This window comes from Neovison vison, chromosome 11 (genome assembly GCF_020171115.1).
Source record: "Neovison vison isolate M4711 chromosome 11, ASM_NN_V1, whole genome shotgun sequence".
NCBI classification, from domain to species: Eukaryota; Metazoa; Chordata; class Mammalia; order Carnivora; family Mustelidae; genus Neogale; species Neogale vison.
Window position 1 is genome coordinate 215,554,839 of NC_058101.1, and position 23,451 is coordinate 215,578,289.

Consider the following 23,451-nt stretch of genomic DNA (forward strand, 5'->3'; position numbering starts at 1 on the left):
CAGAGACTGGGAGGCCGCCACTTTCATTACTGACCTCTGGAACTCTACAGAAAGTGTTCAGGGAACGCAAGCTCCTGAAAGCGAACCCCAGCGGATTACTTAGCCTGGCCTCCGGAAAGGGTGGTGCAATTCTGCCTGGGGCAAAGAGACCTGCAAATCACTACAACAGGCCCCTCCCTGAGAAGATCAACAAGAAATCCAGCCAAGACCAAGTTCACTTACCAAGGAGAACAGCGGAATACCAGAGGAGGAGAAAGCAAACCATGGAATTCATGGCTTTCTCCTCATGATACTTTAGTCTTGCAAAGTTAATTTTTTTTAACTTTATTTTTTTATCTTCTGCTATTTTTTTAACTTTTACCCTTTCTGCTTTTAACGTTTTTTAACTAGTTTATCTTAACAATACTTTTCATTAAAAAATATTTTTCAAACCTTCATTATTATTGTCATATGTTATCCTTCATTGTATCTAACTGCAGTTTTTGTATACACATAGGGTTTTTTCTTCTAAAAAATTTGGGGTACAACTTCTTCTAATAGATGGAACTATACCCTAAATCTACCATCGGGCTTGTTCTACTCTCCAGCCTGAGCAAATCTTCTCCACTTTCTTTTTCTTTATTCTCCCAACCAACTTACATATCAACTCTTTTTTTAGAAATTAAAAAAAATTCTTTTCATCTTAATATTCATATTCCGTCCCTTCATTGTGTTTACTCTTATATATGTTTTCCATTCTTTAAAATTTGGGGAGGTATTTTCTTCTAAGAGACAAAAATACACCCAAAAATAAGTGAGTAACCCTGTTCTAGTCACCAGTCTAATATGTATATATATTTTTCTTTTTTATATTAATTCATTATTTGTTTTCTTTCTTAGTTTTTTTCCCTGAACTTCCTTTACCCCCTTTCTCTCCCACCATGATTTGGGGTCTCTTCTGATTTGGCTCAAGCACACTTTCCTGGGGTCTTTGCCACCCTTTTAGTATTTTATTTGCTCCTTCATATATTCTTATCTTGACAAAATGACAAGGCGGAAAAACTCCCCCCCCCAAAAAAAAAAAAAAAAAAAAAAACAAGAGACAGTACCGAAGGCTAGGGACCTAATCAATACGGACATTGGTAATATGCCAGATCTAGAGTTCAGAATGACGATTCTCAAGGTTCTAGCCATGCTCCAAAAAGTCATGGAAGATATTAAAGAAACCCTATCTGGAGATATAAAAGCCCTTTCTGCATAAATAAAAGAACTACAGTTTAACCATGTTGAAATCAAAAAAGCTATTAAAGAGGTGCAATCAAAGATGGAGGCTCTTACTCCTAGGATAAATGAGACAGAAGAAAGAATTAGTGATATAGAAAACCAAATGACAGAGAATAAAGAAGCTGAGCAAAAGAGAAACAAACAACTACAGGACCACTTGGGGAGAATTCCAGAGATAAGTGATACCAAAAGACAAAACAACATTAGAATAATTGGGATTCCAGAAGGAGAAGAAAGAGAGAGCGGAGAAGAAGGTATATTGGGAGAATTATTGGAGAGAATTTCCCTAATATGGCAAAGGGAGCACGCATCAAAATCCAGGAGGTGTAGAGAACCCCCCTCAAAATCAATAAGAATAGGTCCACACCCCGTCATCTAATAGTAAAATTTACAAGTCTTAGCGACAAAGAGAAAATCCTGACAGTATCCCGGGATAAGAAGTCTGTAACATACAATGGTAAAAATATTAGATTGACAGCAGACTTATCCAAAGAGACCTGGCAGACCAGCAAGGACTGGCAAGATATATTCAGAGCAATAAATGAGAAAAATATGCAGCCAAGAATACTATATCCAGCTAGACTATCATTGAAAATAGAAGGAGAGGTAAAAACCTTCCAGGACAAACAAAAACAGAAATGATTTGCAAACAACAAACCAGCTCTATAAGAAATATTGATAGCAGTCCTCTAAGCAAAGAGAGAGCCTAAAAGTTGTAAATCAGAAAGGAACAGAGACAACATACAGTAACAGTCATATTACAGGCAATACAAGGGCACTAAATTCATATATCTCAATAGTTCCCCTGAATGTAAATGGATTAAATGCCCCAATCAAAAGACACAGGGTATCAGAATGGATAAAAAAAAAACAAAACCCAAAAATATGCTGCCTACAAGAAACTCATTTTAGATCCAAAGACACCTCCAGATTTAAAGTGAGGGCGTGGAAAACAATTTACCATGCTAATGAAAATCAGAAGAAAGCTGGGGTGGCAATCCTTCTATCAGATCAATTAGATTTTATGCCAAAGACTATAATAAAAGAGATGAGGAAGGACACTATATCATACTTAAAGGGTCTCTCCAACAAGAAGGTCTAACAATTTTAAATATCTATCCCCCTAACATGGAAGCAGCCAACTATATAAACCAATTAATAACAAAATCAAAGAAACACATCAACAATAATACAAGAAGAGTAGGGGACTTTAACACTCTCCTTACTGAAATGGACAGATCATGCAAGCAAAAGATCAACAAGGAAATATAGGCCTTAAATGACACGCTGGACCATCACAGATATATTCAGAACATTCCATCCCAAAGCAACAATACATATTCTTTTCTAATGCACATGGAACATTCTCCCAAATAGATCACATCCTGGGTCACAAATCAGGTCTCAACTGGTATCAAATGATTGGGATCATTCCCTGCATATTTTCAGACCACAATGCTCTGAAGCTAGAACTCAATCACAAGAGGAAAGTTGGAAGGAACTCAAATGACAGAGAAAGGAAGCTAAAGAGCATCCTATTAAAGAATGGATGGGTCAACCAGGAAAATAAAGAAGAATTGAAAAAAAATTCATGGAAACAAATGATAATGAAAACACAATGGTTCAAAATCTGTGGGACACAGCAAAGGCAGTGCTGAGAGGAAAATATATAGCGATACAAGCCTTTCTCAAGAAACAAGAAAGGTCTCAAATATACAACCTAACCCTACACCTAAAGGAGCTGGAGAAAGAACACCAAAGAAAACCTAAACTCAGCAGGAGAAGAGAAATCATAAAGATCAGAGCAGAAATCAATGAAATAAAAACAAACAAACAAACAAACAAAAAAACAATAGAACAAATCAATGAAACTAGGAGCTGAAAAAAATTTATAAGAGTTGTAAACCCCTGGCCAGACCTTTCAAAAGGAAAAGAAAAGGGACCCATATTAATAAAATCACAAATGAAAGAGGAGAGATCACAACCAACACCAAAGAAATACAAACAATTATAAGAACATATTATGAGCAACTCTGCGCCAACAAATTTGACAATCTGGAAGAAATGGGTGCACTATTAGAGACAATATTATCTACTACAACTGGGCCAGGAAGAAATAGAAAACCTTAACAGACCCATAACGAGTAGGGAGATTAAAATAGTCATCAAAAATCAATAAACAAACAAAAGCCCAGGGCCAGATGGCTTCCCAGGGGAATTCTACCAAACATTTAAAGAAGAATTAATTCCTATTCTCCCGAAACTGTTCCAAAAAACTGAAATGGTAGGAAAACTTCCAAACTCGTTTTATGAGGCCTGCATCACCTTGATCCCCAAACCAGACAAGGATCCCATCAAAAAAGAGAATTACAGATCAATATCCTTGATGAACACAAACGCAAAAATTCTCACCAAAATACTAGCCAATAGGATCCAACAGTACATTAAAACAATTATTCTCCACCACCAAGTGGGATTTATTCCAGGGCTGCAAGGTTGGTTCAACATCTGCAAATCAATTAATGGGATACAATACACTAAGAAAAGAACAAGATCCACATGATACTCTCAATAGATGCTGAAAAAGCATTTGACAAAGTACAGAATTCCTTCCTGATCAAAACACTTCAAAGTGTAGGGATAGAGGGCACATATCTCAATGTGATCAAAGCCTTCTATGGAAAACCCACTGCAAATATAATTCTCAATGGAGAAAAACTGAGAGCTTTTCCACTAAGGTCAGTAACACGGCAAGGATGTCCATTATCACCACTGCTATTCAACAAAGTACTAGAAGTCATATCCTCAGCAATCAGACAACAAAAAGATATCAAAAACATCCAAATCGGCAAAAAAAAAGTCAAACTCTCACTCTTTGCAGATGATATGATACTATATGTGGAAACCCCAAAAGACTTTGCTCCAAATCTGCTAGAACTTGTACAGGAATGCGGTAAAGTGTAAGGATATAAAACCGATGCACAGAAATCAGTTGCATTTCTTTACACAACAACAAGACAAAAGAATGAAAATTAAGGAGTCAATCCCATTTACAACTGCACCCAAAACCATAAGATACTTAGGAATACAGCTAAGCAAAGAGGCAAAGAAACTATACTAAGAAGACTCTAAAGTACTCATGAAAGAAATTGAGGAAGACACAAAGAAATGGAAAAATGTTCCATGCTCCTGGATTGGAAAAACAAATATTATGAAAATGTCTTTGCTACCTAAAGAAATCCACACATTTAATGCAATCCCTATCAAAATCCCATCCATTTTTTTTTCAAAGAAATGGAACAAATAATTCTAAAATTTATATGGAACCAGAAAAGACCTCGAATAGCCAAAGCAATATTGAAAAAGAAAGCCAAAGTTGGTGACATCACAATTCTGGGATTCAAGCTCTGCTACAAAGCTGTCATCAACAAGACAGAATGGTACTGGCACAAAAACAGACAGACACATAGATCAATGGATCAGAAGAGAGAACCCAAAAATAGACCCTCAACTCTATGGTCAACTAATCTTCAACAAAGCAGGAAAGAATGTCCAATGTCCAAATGACAGTCTCTTCAACAAATGGTGTTGGGAAAGTTGGACAGCCACATGCAGAAAAATGAAACTGGACCATTTCCTTACACTACACAGGAAAATAAACTCAAAATGGACGAAGGACGTCAGTGTGAGAAAGGAATCCATCAAAATCCTTGAGGACAATACAGGCAACAACATCTTCGACCTCAACCACAGCAACTTCTTCCTAGAAACATCATCAAAAGGAAGGAAATCAAAGGCAAAAACAAACTATTGGAACTTCATCAAGACCAAAAGCTTCTGCACAGCAAAGGAAACAGTTAACAAAACCAAAAGACAACTGACAGAATGGGAGAAGATATTTGCAAACGACATATCAGATAAAGGGCTAGTATCCAAAATCTATAAAGAGCTTGGAAACTCAACATCCAAAGAACAAATAATCCAATCTAGAAATGGCAGAGGACATGAACAGACATTTCTGTAAAGACATCCAGATGGCCAACAGACACACGAAAAATTGCTCCACATCACTCGGCATCAGGGAAATACAAATCAAAACCACAATGAGATACCACCTCACACTAGTCAGAATGGCTAAAATTAACAAGTCAGGAAATGACAGATGCTGGCGAGGATGCGTAGAAAAAGGAACACTCCTACACTTTTGGTGGGAATGCAAGCTGGTGCAACCACTCTGGAAAATAGCACGGTGGTTCCTCAAAAAGCTGAAAATAGAGCTACCCTATGACCCAGAAATTGCACTACTGGCTATTTACCCTAATGATAAAAACGTAGTGATCTGAAGGGGCACGTGCACCCAAATGTTTACAGCAGCAATGTCCACAATAGCCAAACTATGGAAAGAACCTAGATGTCCATCAACAAATGAGTGGATAAAGAAGATGTGGTATATATATACAATGGAATACTATGAAACCATCAAAAGAAATATATCTTGCCATTTGCGATGACGTGCATGGAACTAGAGGGAATTAACCTTATCGAAAGAAGTCGATCGGAGAAAGACAACTATCATATGATCCCCCTGATATGAGGAAGTGGAGATGCAACATGGGGGGCTGTAGGGTAGGAAAAGAATAAATTAAACAAGATGTCACAAAACAAACTGAGGGATGCTGGGGGGAAGGTTGTAGGGAGAGGATGGTGGGGTTACGGACACTGGGGAATGTATGAGCTATGGTCAGTGCTGTGAAGTGTGTAAGCCTGGCAAATAACAGACCTGTACCCCTGGGGCTAAGAATACATCATAGGTTTATAAGAAAATTAAAAAATTAAAAAAAAATCCAAAGGGAACTCTTCAGGAGCCAATAGTATGTAGTGTCGGAACTTACTTGTACTTCTCCATTTCTTCTTCAGTTACTTTCAGATATTTATCGGCAGCTAACAGCTCATTCTTAGTTGCATTCAATTTATACAGTGTCTCTTCTAGCTTCCTAAGATGGGAGAAATATATACATTGTCCAGTAGCCAAGGTCCTGAATTTTTGCCATTTATTATTCTCCCAGCACACTTGATGGCCTATGTTGGAATGTCCCCGCTAAAAGCACAGACTGACAACACAACAGGAAAATGAATGAAGGCCCCATTTAGGGTTGAAGAAACATTGAACTCTGGCTGCTGGCCAGGCTCCCTGCAATCTTTATACTTGTATACTTTAATTCATTCACCATATCACCAAATAATATTGCACTCCGTGCCCTCTTGGAATACGTCTTTGGTTTGAGATGGTGAAGTCTCATTTCAATTCAAAGTGAAAAGCCAAGCTTGATGAGCTACACTCGTTAGGATGAATAGGGGCCCACCATTAGTCTCCGTGGGGAGCCCGGATCCTCAGACCAAGGCTGTGCCCCCACAGTCAGCCCAAAGGAACTTCCAGAATATGGCTTCACTGGTATGGAAACTCACTCCCACACATCTCTAGGCTTTAGAAGTACAACCCCTGGCCCCTTGTGAAAGATCCTGGTATAGGAAAAGGCCAATCTTAGTGCCGAAAATATGTCCTGAAATAATCCATGTGAACTGTCACATACTCAGGGTGTTATCTCAGTGGAACAAAGTTCAGATGTAGAACTGTCAGCTCCATTGACTCTACCTTTATTTTAAAAAAAAATTTTTATTTATTTATTTGACAGAGAGAGATCCCAAGTATGCAGAGAGGCAGGCAGGGGGTGGGGGAAGCAGGCTGCCCACTGAGCAGGGAGCCCAATGCAGGGCTCCATCCCAGGACCCTGGGACCATGAACTCAGCCGAAAGCAGAGGCTCTAACCTACTGAGCCACCCAGGCGCCCCAAGTCAACCTTCTTGACCAAGACCAAGTTCATGGATGGTGAAGGCAGCAAATGGCGATGCTTAGAAAGGTTGGTCTGCTGGGCTGCCCTTGACTCTTTTGTTCATGGTGTTCATTCACAAGGTTTCAACAGGACACTTGTCAAGAATCTCATGCAGAAAGACTTAGGGACAGACAAAAGCTCTAGAAAGAGAAGGACAGGGGCATTTGCTTCTGGTCTCTCAACTATCCTTCAGCAAATATCTTCTGGAGCGGCAGTCAGTGTGTGGCTCAGGGATATGGTGTTGAAGAGAGAAAGGTGGTCAGGACATTGGACCTGCCCCAAGAAGGTCCTGAAGTATGTAAATTAAAAGTAAGACTCCTTTCTTTGCCTGAATTGTGTTCTAACAGCAGAAATAAAAGTAATGAATTATTATTATTATTATTATTAAAATTATTATTATTTCAAAGATTGATTTGAGAGAAGGAATGAGTGAGGGGAGGGGGTCTTTACCAATGAACAGAACCCAAGTGCCTGTGAGAGAGAGCGGCCCCCACCCCCGATGTGGGAAGGAATAACACAAAGCTGAGTCTCCAGGGTAGACAGGAACAGTTTTGCTTTTCCACATGAATGAGGGACTCCAACGTCCTTATCTCCTCCTGAGAAATAAAAGGAAACACTGGACAAGAGAGAAAACTTGTGAGTGAATGCACCCAATTTCTAAAGAGCACATGAAGAAACATGATAACCAGATGGAGAAGAAGGAAGCCTAGGAGAAAGCCAGCCTGGCAGTGGGAGCTAGTTTCCTGAGGACACATCAGTGAATTCTAGAACAGGCTAGTGAATACAAAGTAAATGAACAAGCAACCTTTGGGGGACAGGTTGGAATGCAACAAGCGAAGCTCTCATCCAGCCAGCAAAGATGAGACTTAGTGAAACTGCAGGCTTTGGTTGGGATCCAAGAGACTTACACCTAGAAAATCGTGTGGAGGAGCACCAGGATGGCTCAGTCACTATCTGCTTAATAGTATTTGGTTCAGGTCATGAGCCCAGGGTCCTGCAATAGAGTCCCACACTGGACTCCCTGTTCGGCGGGAAGCCTGCTTCTCCCTCTCACACTCCCCCTGCTTGTGTTCTCTCTCTTGTGGTGTCTCTCTCTCTGTCAAATAGATAAATAAAATCAGTTTTAAAAAAGAAAGAAAGAAAGATAGAAAGAAGGAAAGAAAGAAAAGAAAGAAAGAAAAGAAAAGAAACAGAAAATGAGGTGGACAGGAAATACCCTGGTTTTCTAAGGTATTGGGCTGCAGCGAATAATCTCAGTTGTACACCAGATAAAGGGACACAGTATTGCTGTAGCCCCAGTGCACTTTCCACAAAGAAACTTTCCCTGTTTCTTCAGGAAGAGAATTCCATTTTTCTGCACTTTCTGGACCCAAGTCTCATACTGAACAAGAAATGGACCTAATGCAGGAGTGGTCAGAGCACGTGATGAGAGTTAAAATAAAGGGACAATGTAGACTGACCCAGAGGGGATCCAGGTATCAAAGTGATTAATGCTGGTACCTTCCCCCTTCTTCCCCAATGAATCACACAACAACATATGGCAAGTCGTTGGAACAGAAAGGAAAATTCAGGTTACACAAATCAAGATAGGAAGGGAAGGCACAATTCTACAGAATGCATTTGGCAAAAGTACACAAAGATCCAATTCCAGAAGGTCCAAATACTTGCCGCCATGAAAATTCATGCAAGAGTATCTATGACAACACAGCAATAGCTTACTCTTCTGCAGTCAGTTTTCGGTTTTCAGAGAACTCCACCACCATATCCAATTTCTTCTTTAGCAGGTTCAATTCTGCTTCTTTAGCTGTTTTGTGAGAACTCAGGGCATTACACTGGTCTTCCAGGATTGTTTTCCTTTCTGTAAAGGATGAGTTTGCTTTTCTGTGTTTGTGCCATGACCTAAGAACTTGGTTTCAATGGGGAAAGGAGAAGGGCAAGGCCGTGAAGGCAGGAAGGCATTCTCTCCCTGCCCGATGCAAACTCATTGCCACCATATGGAGATTTCATCCCCCAAAACAAAGTACCTTTCAGTTCTTTGTTTTTTGATGTCAAGGCTCTCAGCTCTTGATCCGCCAGTGCATCTTGGGCCTTTAAGACAAATTTGAGAAAAGACATATGAGGGCACCTAACAGGACAGGATCATGGAGGGCAACAAAGAAAGCCCTTGAGGCATAAATAGAATAAGGGGAAAGTAAAGAAACTCGTTCATGTCAAAAAACGCACAAATGGCTTTCTTAGAGGAACTGATATAAAATAATATTCTACTATACAAATTGGGCTTGCTATCATCCTTCACTGCTCACGTATTTTGTGGGATTTTCTACATAACTTGGAGGGCAGTGCTGAATGATGTGATGATTACCCAGTTCTGAAATAAGCCATACTTCCTAGGCCTTGAAATTGCAAACCTCATCGGGGTGGTCCTAAGTGAAATCACAGCTCACGGTTCAGTAGGAGTTGCAGGTCCCAGATGCCCAGGCTCTACTGCGTAAACAGAACACGAGTACACTGCACTCACCTCACCCAATGAACCAAAAGCCTCCCAAGCCACATTATAGTACAATTAACACCTAACTTTTCCCACATCCACATTCTTGATATTATTTTCTCTCTGAGCTTGTAAGAGAGCCTGTTTACAATGAAGGGAGACCTTCAAATTTTCATTAATCTCTTCCACCTTTTGGATGTTCTTCAAGAAAACATATTGAATGAGTAACAAAGATTCATTCCTTGGGGCACCTGGGTTGCGCCTGGGTAGCCCAGTCTGTGGAGTGTCTGACTCCTGCTTTCGTTTGCCTCAAGTCCTGATCTCAGGGTCATGGGATTGATCCCTGCATCAGGCGAAACACTCGGCATGGTGTCTTCTTGGCATTCTCTCTCTGTCTCCTTCAGACCCCCTCCCCTCACTCTTTCCTTCTCTCAAATCAATCTTTGAAATAATAATAATTTTAATAATAATAATAATATTTTATTACATTTATTTCTGCTGTTAAAACACATGTCAGGCAAAGAAAGGAGTCTTACTTTTAATATACGTACTCCAGCAAGGGAACACTTATGTTCTCTTTTTGTTTCTTCTTGCTTCTTTGCTTCCCTGGCCTATAAAAAATATGAAAAAGGAATTAGAAGTCCAAAATATCATGTTAAAGAAACCTATATTTGTGACTCCTTTCACAAAGAAAGAGGCAGTACTCTACATTTGTGAAGCTTCTCCTACTCAAGGACCATTTCTGGGTGCATGATATGATCGATAGAATGAACTACCAGAAGGTAAGTAACCAAAATGAAATCACAAGAAAATATTTGAAAGGGCACACATACCTTCTCCTCCCAACTCGCTATGTTTTTTTCAAGATCCCTGTTTTCGTTTTTAAAATCATTAATCTTCATCTTGATTTGGTCTAAAGTAACTGAAAGGAGAAAGAAGAATTTTAAGATAATTAGCAAAAACAGCGACATTGAATAATCCCAATATATTAGCACCAGAGTACATTCTCTGACACTTGGGTGTCACTAACTTGCTAGCATTCCCATTGTGCCTGAAGGAAGCATGTTGTAGCAGCATTTGAAACCTAAGACTTTCTATATCAGTGAGATTCCTACTTAAAATGTTTTTCAAACATAAAAATAAAAAAACAATCGAATGCTTTCTCATTTTTCTCCCACCTGTAAGCACCATTCTTGGAAAATTCAAACCTTGCATATGCTAATGTCATCGCCAGAGACGTGACTGAAAAATCAAGCATCCTAGCAACTAACATCTCTCTCCTCCAGTGACTGAGATACAAAAGCAGGTCCCTGCAAACAACCCATAATGAGCAAAACTATACTTTGTTCCTGCTCAGTGGAACGTCCACTTCCAGGTCCTACTTGGAATTCCACACAAGGAAAGCTCAAGATGTCAGGTGAGTGACAACTCACAGGCCTTTGGAGACTTTCTGCTGCTCAGAGATCGCCTTTCATGGACCCCAGGCTGGGGGCTCTAGAGGACAAGATCTCTGCTATAAACACACTCCATGTTACAGAGAGTCTTTGGAGGCCCTGGATAATGCACAAGCCTGAGAAGACAAGCTTTTTTCATCACAACAGGAGAATGTTACCCTCCACCCTTAAAGGAAAACAACACTCATGAGGAGACTGATGGCAGCTGCATAACACTTGAAAGGTCTAGAACACAGACTCCTCTAAGAGCCACTTCATTTTCTTATCGTGGGGCACCTGGGTGGCTCAGTTGGTTAAGGGTCTGCCTTCTGCTGGGATCAGGAGCCCGGGTCCTGGGATCGCATCCCACATCCAACTCTCTGCTCAGCAGGGACCTGCTTCTCCCTCTCTGTCTGCCTCCCATTCTGCCTGCTTGTGCTCTCTCTCTATCAAGTGAATAAACAGAATCTCTTAAAAAAAATAACTCTCTCATCTTGCCTCAAAGTGCAAACTTCTCTTCTCCTGACCACTGTGAGCACTCTCCTGCTCTGAGACCTCTCTTCTCACCAGTACCACTTCCACACTCACAAAAACGAACAACAACATTCAATGGTTTCCTAAGTGCCAGGTGGCCACCCAGGCTGTCATCAGCCAGCACCATGGAATCACCACAATCCATGAGCCCCACACACTATCCATTATCCCCTCTGGCACAGGCTCTATTCCATTCATTCTCCCTTGGCAGGAAAGGCCCCCTCCACTTCAGACTTAAAACCATGGTTTACTTCTCTCCTGTGACACACGCTCTGCATGGCAATATCTGCCTTCTTCTCTAAGTGTAGCTGGTTTGCTAGACTGAGAGTTTTCTCCTCTTGACATTTCACCAAGAGCCAGCTCATGGTGAAGTACTCTCTCCAGACCTCACGCTGTCATCATCACTTGCCTCCTAAACATCTCTCTGCAAAATTACACCTTGTATTCTCCCTAGTCCCACAAAGAGTTCCTTCTCCTGGTCTCATAGAAATGGCAACTCCCTCCACACTGTCACTTAAGACTCCCCATGGGGAAGAGAAGCATTTTCAAGACTTAAGTCAGTGAGACATCAGAAGTCACCATATTTATCCCGCATCAAATTAAACACACATCAAACACGGGTACTGAGAATTTTTGGCAAAGAAAACTGAAGCCCCAAATCTTACCTTCATATTGTCGAGGCTTTATCTAAGAGAGGAAGAAACAAAGATAAGCTAGATGACAAATCATATTATGAGTAATAATCTATAGTACAGATAGTACCACAATTGAAATCCAAAGATATTAAAACAATCACTTTGCTTAGCAGCATGAATTCACAGGATTAAAATGGAAGATATAATTAGAATTTCTGATGAAGTCATCATGGTTCACAATAAATTTATGATAAAGAGCGCAGTGTGTTTAACTTATTTTTGCCCCCAAATTCTATTCACATAGTATTCAATGAATGTTCAACCTATTCAATTTTGACAAGGGATCATGCAGACATTGAAAAAATATCCATTAATTCATTATTTCCCTAGCTTTTTTCATGTTAGTCACCACACAGTCTGTCATTAGTTTTTGTTTTCTTGTTTTTTTTAATTTATTTTTTATTTATTTTCAGCCTAACAGTATTCTTTGTTTTTGTACCACACCCAGTGATCCATGCAATCCGTGCCCTCTCTAAAACCCACCACATGGTTCCCCCAACTTTCCAACCCCCAAGACTTAAAACCCCTCAGATTGTTTTTCAGAGTCCATAGTCTCTCATGGTTCACCTCCCCTTCCAATTTTCCCCAACTCCCTTCTCCTAACTCCCCATGTCAACCATGCTCCACCAATAAGTGAAACCATATGATAATTGACTCTGTTTGTTGCCTTATTTCACTCAGCATAATCTCCTCCAGTCTCATCCATGTTGCTACAAAAGCTGGGTATTCGTCCTTTCTGATGGAGGCATAATACTCCATAGTGTGTATGGACCACATCTTCTTCATCCATTCGTCCATTGAAGGGCATCTTGGTTCTTTCCACAGTTTGGCGACCATGGCCATTGCTGCTATAAATATTGGGGTACAGATGGCCCTTCTTATCACTACATCTGTACCTTTGGGGTAAATACCCAGTAGTGCAATGGCAGGGTCCAAGGGGAGTTCTATTTTTGATTTCTTGAGGAATCTCCACACTGTTCTCCAATGAGGCTGCACCAACTTGCATTCCTACCAACAGTGGAAGAGGGTTCCCCTTTCTCCACATCCGCTCCAACACATGTTGTTTCTTGTCTTGCTAATTTTGGCCATTCTAACTGGTGTAAGGTGATATCTCAATGTGGTTTTAATTTGAATCTCCCTGATGGCTAGTGATGATGAACATTTTTTCATGTGTCTGATAGTCATTTGTATGACTTCATTGGAGAAGTGTATGTTCATACCTTCTGCCCATATTTTGATATGATTATCTATTTTGTGTGTGTTGAGTTTGAGGTGTTCTTTGTAGATCCTGGATATCAACCTTTTGTCTGTACTGTCATTTGCAAATATCTTCTCCCATTCCGTGGGTTGCCTCTATGTTTTATTGACTGTTCCCTTGGCTGTGCAGAAGCTTTTGATTTTGATGAAGTCCCAGAAGTTTATTTTCGCTTTTGTTTCCTTTGCCTTTGGAGACATATCTTGAAAGGAGTTGCTGTGGCTGATATCGAAGAGATTACTGCCTATGTTCTCTTCTAGGATTCAGATGGATTCCTGTCTCATGTTGAGGTCTTTTATCCATTTTGAGTTTATATTTGTGTATGGTGTAAGAGAATGGTCGAGTTCCATTCTTCTACATATAGCTGTCCAGTCTTCCCAGCACCATTTATTGAAGAGACTGTCTTTTTCCCACTGTATATTTTTTTTCTATTTTGTCGAAGATTAATTGACCATAGAGTTGAGGGTCCATATCTGGGCTTTCTACTCTGTTCCACTGGTCTATGTGTCTGTTTTTATTCCAGTACCATGCTGTCTTGGTGATCACAGCTTTGTAATAAAGCTTGAAATCAGGTAACATGATGCCCCGCATTTTATTTTTGTTTTTCAACATTTCCTTAGCGATTCGGGGTCTCTTCTTATTCCATATAAATTTTTGGATTATTTGCTCCAGGTATTTGAAGAATAATGGTAAAATTTTGATTGGAATGGCTTTAAAAGTATAGATTGCTCTAGGCAGTATAGACATTTTAACAATGTTTATTCTTCCGTTCCAAGAGCATGGAATGGTCTTCCATCTTTTTGTGTCTTCTTCAATTTCTTTCATGAGTGTTCTGTAGTTCTCGAGTTCAGATCCTTTGCCTCTTTGGTTAGGTTTATTCCCAGGTATCTTAAGGTTCTTGGTTCTACTGTAGATAGAATCAGTTCTCTAATTTCCCTTTCTGTATTTTCATTGTTAGTGTATAAGAAATCCACTGGTATCTGTACATTGACTTTGTATCCTGCCACATTACTGAATGGCTGTATGAGTTCTAGTAGATTGGGGGTGGGGTCTTTTCGGTTTTCCATATAAAGAATCATGTCATCTGCAAAGAGAGAGTTTTGACTTCTTCATTGACAATTTGGATACCTTTTATTTCTCTTTGTTGTCTGATTACTGCTTCTAGGACTTCTAATACTATGTTGAACAAGAGTGGTGAGAGTGGGCATACTTGTGGTGTCCCTGATCTCAACGGGAAGGCTGCAAGCTTTTTCCCATTGAGGATTATATTTGCTGTGGGTCTTTCATAGATAGATTTGATGAAGTTCAGGAATGTTCCCGCTATCCCTATACTTTGAAACGTTTTTATGGAACGGATGCTGGATTTTGTCAAATGCTTTTTCTGCATCGATTGAGAGGACCATGTGTGGTTCTTTTCTCTTCTCATACTAATTTGTTCTATCACATTGATTGATTTGCGAATGTTGAACCATCCTTGTAGCCCAGGGATGAATCCCACCTGGTCATGGTGGATAATATTTTTAATGTGCTATTGGATCCTATTTGCTAAGATCTTGTTGAGAATCTTAGCATCCATATTCATCAGTGATATTGGTCTGAAATTCTCCTTTTTGGTAGCGTCTTTGCCTGGTTTGGGGATCAGGGTAATGCTAGCTTCATAGAAAGTATCTAGAAGTTTTCCTTCTGCTTCAATTTTTGAAACAGTTTCAGGAGAATAGGTGTTATTTCTTCTTTGAAAGTTTGGTAGAATCCCCTGGGAATCCGTCAGGACCTGGACTCTTGTTTTTCAGAGATTTTTGATCACTGCTTCAATCTCGTTACTAGACATCAGTCTATTCCGGTTGTCGAATTCTTCCTGGTTTCAATTTCAGGAGTTTATAGTTTTCCAGGAATGCATCCATTTCATCTAGGTTGCTAAGCTTATTGGCATATAAACTGTTGATAATAACCTCTGATGATTGTTTATACTTCCTTGGTGTTCATTGTGATCTCTCCCTTTTCATTCATAATTTTATGAATTTGGGCTTTCACTCTTTTCTTTTGGATTAGTGTGGCCAATGGCTTATCGATCTTATTGATTCTTCCCAAAACCAGCTTCTAGTTTCATTGATACGTTCTATTGTATCTCTGGTTTCTCCCTCATTGATCTCAGCTCTAACCTTGATGATTTCCCTTCTTATGTGTGGAGTTGGTTTGATTTGTTGTTGATTCTCCAGTTCTTTAAGGTGTAGAGACAGCTGATGTGTTCTGGAGTTTTCAATTTTTTTGATGGAGACTTGGGTGGCTATGTATTTCCCCCTTAGGACGGCCTTTGCTGTATCCCATAGGTTTTGGACCGAAGCGTCTTCATTCTCATTCATTTCCATGAATTGTTTCAGTTCTTCTTTGATCTCCTGGTTGGTCCAAGCATTCTTAAGCAAGGTGGTCTTAAGCTCCCAGGTATTTGAGTTCCTTCGGAACTTTTCTTTGTGAATGAGCTCCAGTTTCAAAGCATTGTGATCTGGGAATATGCAGGGAATCATCTCAGTCTTTAGGTATCGGTTGAGTCCTGATTTGTGACCCAGCATGTGGTTTATTCTTGAGAAGATTTCGTGTGCACTTGAGAAGAATGAGTATTCTGTTGTTTTAGGGTGGAATGTTCTGTATGTTTCTATGAGGTCCATCTGTTCCAATGTGTCATTCAATGCTCTTGTTTCTTTATTGATTTTCTGCTTCGATGATCTGTCTATTTCTGAGAGAGTCGTGTTAAGATCTACTATTAATGTATTCATACCAATATGACTCTTTACCTTGATTAACAGTTTTCTTGTGTAATTGTCTGCTCCCATATTGGGGGCATAGATATTTACAATTGTTAGATCATCTTGGTGGATAGTCCCTTTAAGGATTATGTAGTGTCCTGGGACGCCTGGGTGGCTCAGTTGGTTGGACGACTGCCTTCGGCTCAGGGCGTGATCCTGGAGTCCCGGGATCGAGTCCCACATCAGGCTCCCAGCTCCATGGGGAGTCTGCTTCGCTCTCTGACCTTCTCCTCGCTCATGCTCTCTCTCACTGTTTCTCTCTCTCAAATAAATAAATAAAATCTTTAAAAAAAAACACAGTGGCAATGTTTAAAAAAAAAAGGATTATGTAGTGTCCTTATGTATCTCAGACTACAGTCTTTAGTTTAAAATCTCATTTATCTGATATGAGAATTGCTACCCCAGCCTTTTTTTTTTGAGGTCCATTGGCATGAAAGATGTTTCTCCATCCCTTCACTTTCAGTCTAGGTGTATCTTTAGGTTCAGAATGGGTCTCTGGTAGGCAACATATGGATGGGTCCTGTCATTTTATCTCATCTGCAACGCTTTGCCATTTTATGGAAGCATTTAGGCCATTTTCATTGAGAGTGATATTGATAGATACGTTTTTATTGACATCGTGCTACCTTTTAAGTCTTTCTTCCTGTAGATTGTCTCTATATTTCTGTTCAATACTATTCTTAGGATTTTTCCTCTTTTACAGAACTCCCCCCTTAAGATTTCCTGCAGCGTTGGCTTGGTGGTTGCATAATCTTTTAAGCCTTGCCGGTCTTGGAATCTCTTTATCTCTCCATCCATTTTGAATGTCAGTCTTGCTGGATAAAGTATTCTTGGCTGCATGTTATTCTCATTTAGTGCCCTGAATATCCTGCCAGCCCTTTCTGACTTGCCAGGTCTCTGTGGACAGGTCTAAAACTATTCTCATGGGCTTTCCTCTGTAAGTAAGGAGCCTCTTTGTGCTAGAGGTTTTCAAGAGATTATACCTACAATTATGATTCCTCAATTTGACTATCAGGTGTCTTGATGTTTTTCTGGAATCTATAATCTTGGGTGGAGAACATCTGGCCTCTAGTATATGAATGCTGGTTCCATTCGCTAGATTGGGAAATTTTCATGAAGGACTTGTTCCACTATATCTTCTAGACTTCTTTCTTTCTCCTCCCCTTCAGGGATTCCAATAATTCTGACGTTGGAACGTTTCCTGGCATCATTTATTTCCTTGATTCTGTTTTTGTGGTTTCTAAGCTGTTTGTTCCAGGCTTCCTCTTGATCTTTCTCTCTATCTGTTTTTCCTCCAGATCACTAATTCCATCTTCTGTCTCAGTTAACCTAGGTTTGAGAGAATTTAGATTTGATTGGAACTCATTGAGAGCATTGTGAACATCAGCCCTGGTAACTTTTAACTCTTCCCTAACATTGTGAACATCCTGTCTGGTCGCTTTCAGCTCGGCCCTACCTAATCAATTCCGTTTGGTCATCCATGGCTTTCTCCAACCTAGGTATTGCCTGGATAAATGTTAGCCTGAATTCTCTTTTCGACATATTTTCTATGTTGATAGCCCTTAGATCTGTTGTGGAAGGTCCATCCTCTGTATTTTTCTTCTATTGGGTTTCCTCCTCCTAGTCATTTTGGTGAAAGATGACTGAACAGATGTAGCTGCATGTATCGACCATGGTGCCGTCAGGGTGCATTCTGGAACTCTTCTGATCAGTCAGGATTCCCCACCCAAATGAGAGAAAAAAGACAAGAAAAAGAAAGAAAAATAAGAGAGAGAGAGAGAGACAGGAAAGAAAGGGAAGTTGAAAGAGAAGGTTCAGCCCAAATGCACCCCAAGGTAAGATTTATGAGGTATACAACGAAAACAGACAAAGAAAAAGACTAATAAAAGAATATAACAAGAGAAAAATATATAAATATATGCAAATACAGGAAGAACCTCGTTGAAAAGAACCCCAAGTGTAAGATTTATATACTATCAGGACAAACACAAAAACACAGAAACACTGGTGGAAGAAAAAGATGGGAGAGTGGTTATAAATTCTCAGTGTGGCTGAGGAAGTTTGTTTTCATCCTTCCTGGATGTATCTTGATATCTTTGTTAAAGGACTCAACTTTCCTAGGATAAAGGGGGATTAAAAATTGGTTTACCTATAGGGGTAGTATTGATTGGGGAATGGGGATTACTTTGAAGTTTAACTCTATATGAATATTAGAAAATAAAAATAAAAAAGGAATAATCTAAACTAAACTAAAATTTTTAAAAATTCAAAAAATAGAAGTGCAAAAGAGAAACACAGGTGTATGCATCAAAAAGTTCAGGATGGAAGTTTATTATGGAATTTGATGTGCTGGACAACTCACTGTGATGGTAAATAGGTTAAACAATTATCTATATACAAGACATGAGCCAGAATAGTGGGAACAAATTAAAAATAAAAGTTGTCCTATGAAGTAGTGGTGGTGATTCTCTTGTAGTCTTTTTTTTTTTTTTCTTTCCTGGTTGGTTTTCTTGGGGAGGTGCCTGCCACATTGGTTTTCAGTCAGTAATGTTCCCTGAGTTAAGTCCTCCAGTCCCCCTCTAGGGAGTGGGCTCTGAGGAAACCGGTTTTTTCAGGCTTTTGTTCTCTGGAGGTTTTTATGTTTGTTCACCTCCCCCCTACCGCCTTGACCTCTTTTGATGGTTTTTGTAGGTTTAGAGGAAAGCAAACTTTACCCTGAATTCCCTCTCAGAGAGAAGCCTCAGTCTGTTCTTCTGTGGGTGTTGCGGAGCCCATATAAATTTCTCCTTGGCTGCTGGCACAGTAGGTTCTGAGTCGTGGTCCCTGGGGACGCAGGATCTTCTGCTTGTACCCAAAAGCATGGCAGCAGCGGCTGTCTGGGATCTCCAGACCGCCAGAGAGGTTCTAAGCAGCGATCACACTCTGAGATTTTACCCGCTGGCCCAGGCTGGGAGTGCCTAGTCTTTCTGGGTCTAAGAGCACCTGGGTTGCGTGTACCACTTTCGGGGGAGGCTGTGGGTCGCGTGCGCGTCTCAGGCTCTGAGAACGGGTGCAGGTCCGAAAGCACCAGGCTGGGCCTTCGTGCGCCTCTCTCGTGGGAGAGTATGGGGTGCTTGTGTTAGGCTCTGAAACAATGGCGGGTATCAAAGAGCGCTGGCTGGGCCTTTGTACCTCTCTCAGGGGAGGATGAGGGATGCGTGCATTACAGGCGCTGTAGCAGGGCTCGCACGTTCTGCCGTCCTGCGTGGCTCCCATCCCCTCACAGGAGCCAGAACCCACGCAATCTCAGGTGTGATGGAGGCTCTGGGACCAAGATCTGGTTTCCTTGTTACACCCTCTCTGGCTCAGAGGCAGGGGAGGCTGTCCTGGGACTGGGAACTTAAGCCCCTGTCCCTAGCTGCCCCGATTCCCACAATTTACCCGCCGCGTTCCTTTGCCCTTTTGGAGTGCTTTCAACCAGTCTCCAAGTTAATGCTGGTCCACAGAACAGGGCACGCTCGCTCGTATTAGGGTATTACTTTCCACCGGTCAGCTCTGGTGGCACCCTCCCCCTTTTGTTTATCTTGCAGTAAAGATAAACCTTTCCCACTCCGCTTTACCTGCCCATTGGCAGGTAAAGAGTCTTCTGCCTCTGTAGACATCCAGATGTGTAAAATTCTGATCTCAGGCTGATTTCATGGGTGATCAGAGTTCTTTGGTAGGTAATCAGCTCACTTTAGAGTACAGGTTGAAAAGGTGCCTCCTCCTACTTTCCTGTGCCATTTTGTCCCTCCTGTCATTAGTTTTTGATGTAGTGTTCCAGGATACACTGTTTGCGTATAACACCCAGTGCTCCATGAAATAGGTACCCTCCTTATTACCCATCACCAGGCTCCTCATACCTCTCTCCTCTAATACCCTCAGTTTGCTCTCCAGAGTCCATAGTCTCTCATGGTTCATCTCCCCCTCTGACTCTTCCCCCCCGATTCATTTTTCCCTTCCTTCTCCAAATATTGCCTATGCTATTCCTTATGTTCCACAAATAATGAAACCAAAGGATAATTGACTTTCTCCACTGGACTTATTTCACTTAGTATATTTCCCTCACATTTTTGCAACCCAGCATCTGCACTGAAGTACAGAATCTGGGACTATATTAAAATACTGAAAGAAAGAAAATGGAAGGAAGGAGGAAAGAAGGCAGGCAGGCAGGCAAGGGAGCAAAGGCTGTGTCAAGGATATGCCACCTCTTTCCTTCTCTACAAAGCTATCCTGAAACCTTACAAAGAGTTGGCTGTTTGCTGAATTCACACACAGTTATGGCACATCAGGTGCTATGAAGTTTTCCAGATTGTTTAAATGCAGTGTCATCCAAAAGAAGTAAAAGCCATCGGATGAGATAAAGAGTGGCCCGTGATGAGATGAAGCATAAGCCATGACAGAAATGACAGCTGATGTTTCCAAAAAGGGGAGTGAGGCAATTCAGATTTGAGTCACCCTCATGTTATTATAGCTCAATAACATCTAGGCAAGACCTCATTTTGACACCATTAACATATTTCCTGTTTTAAAAGTTTTACAGGATAATGAGAGCCTGGGGCCAACCCCCAAATCTTGCCAGGTTATTGGAATATCACCATGCTATCAATAAACCAGTCATAGTATGTTGTTGGGGAGAGTGCATCAGGGGAGAGAAATCAGAAAGCCATGGTTATTCCTTTAATTTCACATGTTGATTAGGAATCTCTGAGCTCCTGTGGCCCATGTCACCAACCCCATGGGCAGGGGAAGTGGAAAGGTCGATGGCTACACCAAATATATAATATTTTTCTTTTCTCTTTGAAGGGAAGTATTCTCCATTGTAAGGGAGGGGGGAATAGTCCCACGGAGAAATAAACTCAAAAGAATTCTTTCTTTTTACAAAGGTCTGCCCTCAAATGAAACTATGTCTCCAGAGTCTAACTGGCGGTTTCCCAAAGAGGGAGGGAAATACTCAACTCCAGTGCCATCTCCTCCCTGTCTCACTGGCGAGGACCTCAGTCTAACCCCGAGCCAGAGGAGCAGAAAACCTCACCCTAACTCCCACTTACCTCCCTTCCTTCAGAAGGACACGGTATCTAGCTTTCAACACAACCCTACAAGGCATGCTGTAGGTAAAAACCATCACAGCAAGCACGAGAATCACACTTTCTGTGGCAGAAGTGACGGGGAGAGCAGGCTGGACTTTAAAATCTCTTTGATGTATGATACTGGGCCTAAGGGAAAAGTGCACAAGAGGAAGAAGATATGGTAAATGTGGGCAGAGATAGGAAACTCTAAGATTGTAACATGTTGTCTAGAAAGACAACAACACCATTATAAAAATCAAGAGTGCATGTGCTGGCTTCATGAAGAGACTCAAAATAAACCAGAGGAAAGAATCATTGACAGTAAAGAAACTTCCAAAAAAGAAACACAAAGACAAAAATTACACAGACAACACAGAAAACCCAAGACTGGTAGGTCATTACAAAATGTGTAACACACACATAACAGGAATAACTATTCCTATAGGAGAGTGGACGGAGAGCTATTTGAAGCAAAAATGACAGAGGATTGTCCGAAATTAATGGAGTTACCTAATCAAGAACCAGGAAAATCAAAACATTGAAAGCAGGATAAATACCAAAACACAAACACAAACAATGAACCAAAAACACCAATGTTTCCTAATTTAGAATATTCAGCTACAGATCATTAAAGACAAAGAAATTGTTCTGGAAATCTGGAGCAGGGATTGGGAGTGTGTGTGGGAAGGGGAGAGGTGAGCAGTAACACCTTACTCCAGAGAAAAAGGATAAGAACGACATCACACTTCTTTTCAGAAACCATGCCATCAAGAAGGATGAAGTGTTTATACTGTTTAAAGGAACATCGAGCTAGAAACCTGTGGCCAGTGAAATGATCCTTCAAAACACACCACAGAGTAAGGAAACCCGTCAGGAATAATGACGGGCATTATTTCAATGATGAAGGGGTCAATTCTCCAAAAAGACACAACAATTTCTAATGCGCATGCATCAACAACAGAGTATCAGAGCACATGAAGCAGAAACTGAAAATATTGCAGGTGGGAACAGATGAATCCATTCCTACAGCTGGAGAATTCAAAATCCTCTTATCCCTCATTGACAGATCCAGAGATGCAGGAGTTCCATGAGAACACAGGTGAACTGACCAGCATCACCCATCCACCGCATCCACACACATCGGCAGAATACTTCATTCAATAATGAGGTATAGAAATTCTGCTCAAGCTCACATGAACTGTCACTGAGAGAGCCCATATTTGGGGCAATACAACACATATGAACCACCACAGGGATCGAAATCACAGGAATTATGCTCTCCGACCACAGATGTCTCAAACTAGAGATCAAGAACAGAAAGATAGCTGGAGAAATGACCGGAGAGAGAGAGAGATTCAACAGCCCACTTCTAAGGAAGACATGGGTGGAAGGGCAGGTGGGTGGAGGGATGGGTGAAGGAGGTGAAGGGAAAGAAGTGTGCACTTCTTCTGCTGAGCACTGAGAAATGTACAGAATTGCGGAGTCATGTTGTACACCTGAAACTCACATTACACTGTTTGCCAATTATGCTTGAACTTAAAAAAAAGAACATAAGGATTAAGAAGGCACTTCAATAGAAATTTAAAACTACATCAATCTAGGTGATAATCAAAATTGACATATTAGAGGGAAATTTGTAGTACTGAATGGACATAAAAATGTCCAGGGACTAAAACATTTTTTGCTTATTTATGAATGAAAGTACAGAAGGTACATTAATATACTTACAGCGAGGATGGTTCTCCAGAGGTAAATGAGAAAGGCACAAGTTCTCACGAAGGCAGTTAAAATGAGAAGCTTCCACAGAACTTTAATCCCATGAGGGCCAAGATGGAAATGGTCAGGCAAGGAAAGGACAAGCTGAAATACCATTTGAGACAATGAGGAATCTCAAAGACATTTACTGTGCATCTGTCACAAAAAATCAACTTTACAAACCCTCAATCAGCCTCCAGGAGGTAAGCATACCTCTCAACTACCTCCTCCTGGAGGAGAAGGAGCACA

General features: G+C 40.7%; 1 protein-coding gene and 1 long non-coding RNA gene across 2 annotated transcripts in view; one reads left to right on the top strand and one right to left on the bottom strand.

The window, feature by feature from the left end:
- LOC122890426 overlaps positions 1-23,451 on the top strand; it is a 543,550-nt gene that overhangs the window by 414,495 nt on the left and 105,604 nt on the right. The window lies entirely within an intron of this gene.
- LOC122890080 lies at positions 9,192-23,218 on the bottom strand. The gene is made up of 5 exons (XR_006381052.1): positions 23,176-23,218; positions 12,275-12,296; positions 10,476-10,564; positions 10,179-10,253; positions 9,192-9,242 (listed from the first exon to the last, which is right to left on the bottom strand). It is a non-coding gene; the product is annotated as an uncharacterized LOC122890080 (long non-coding RNA).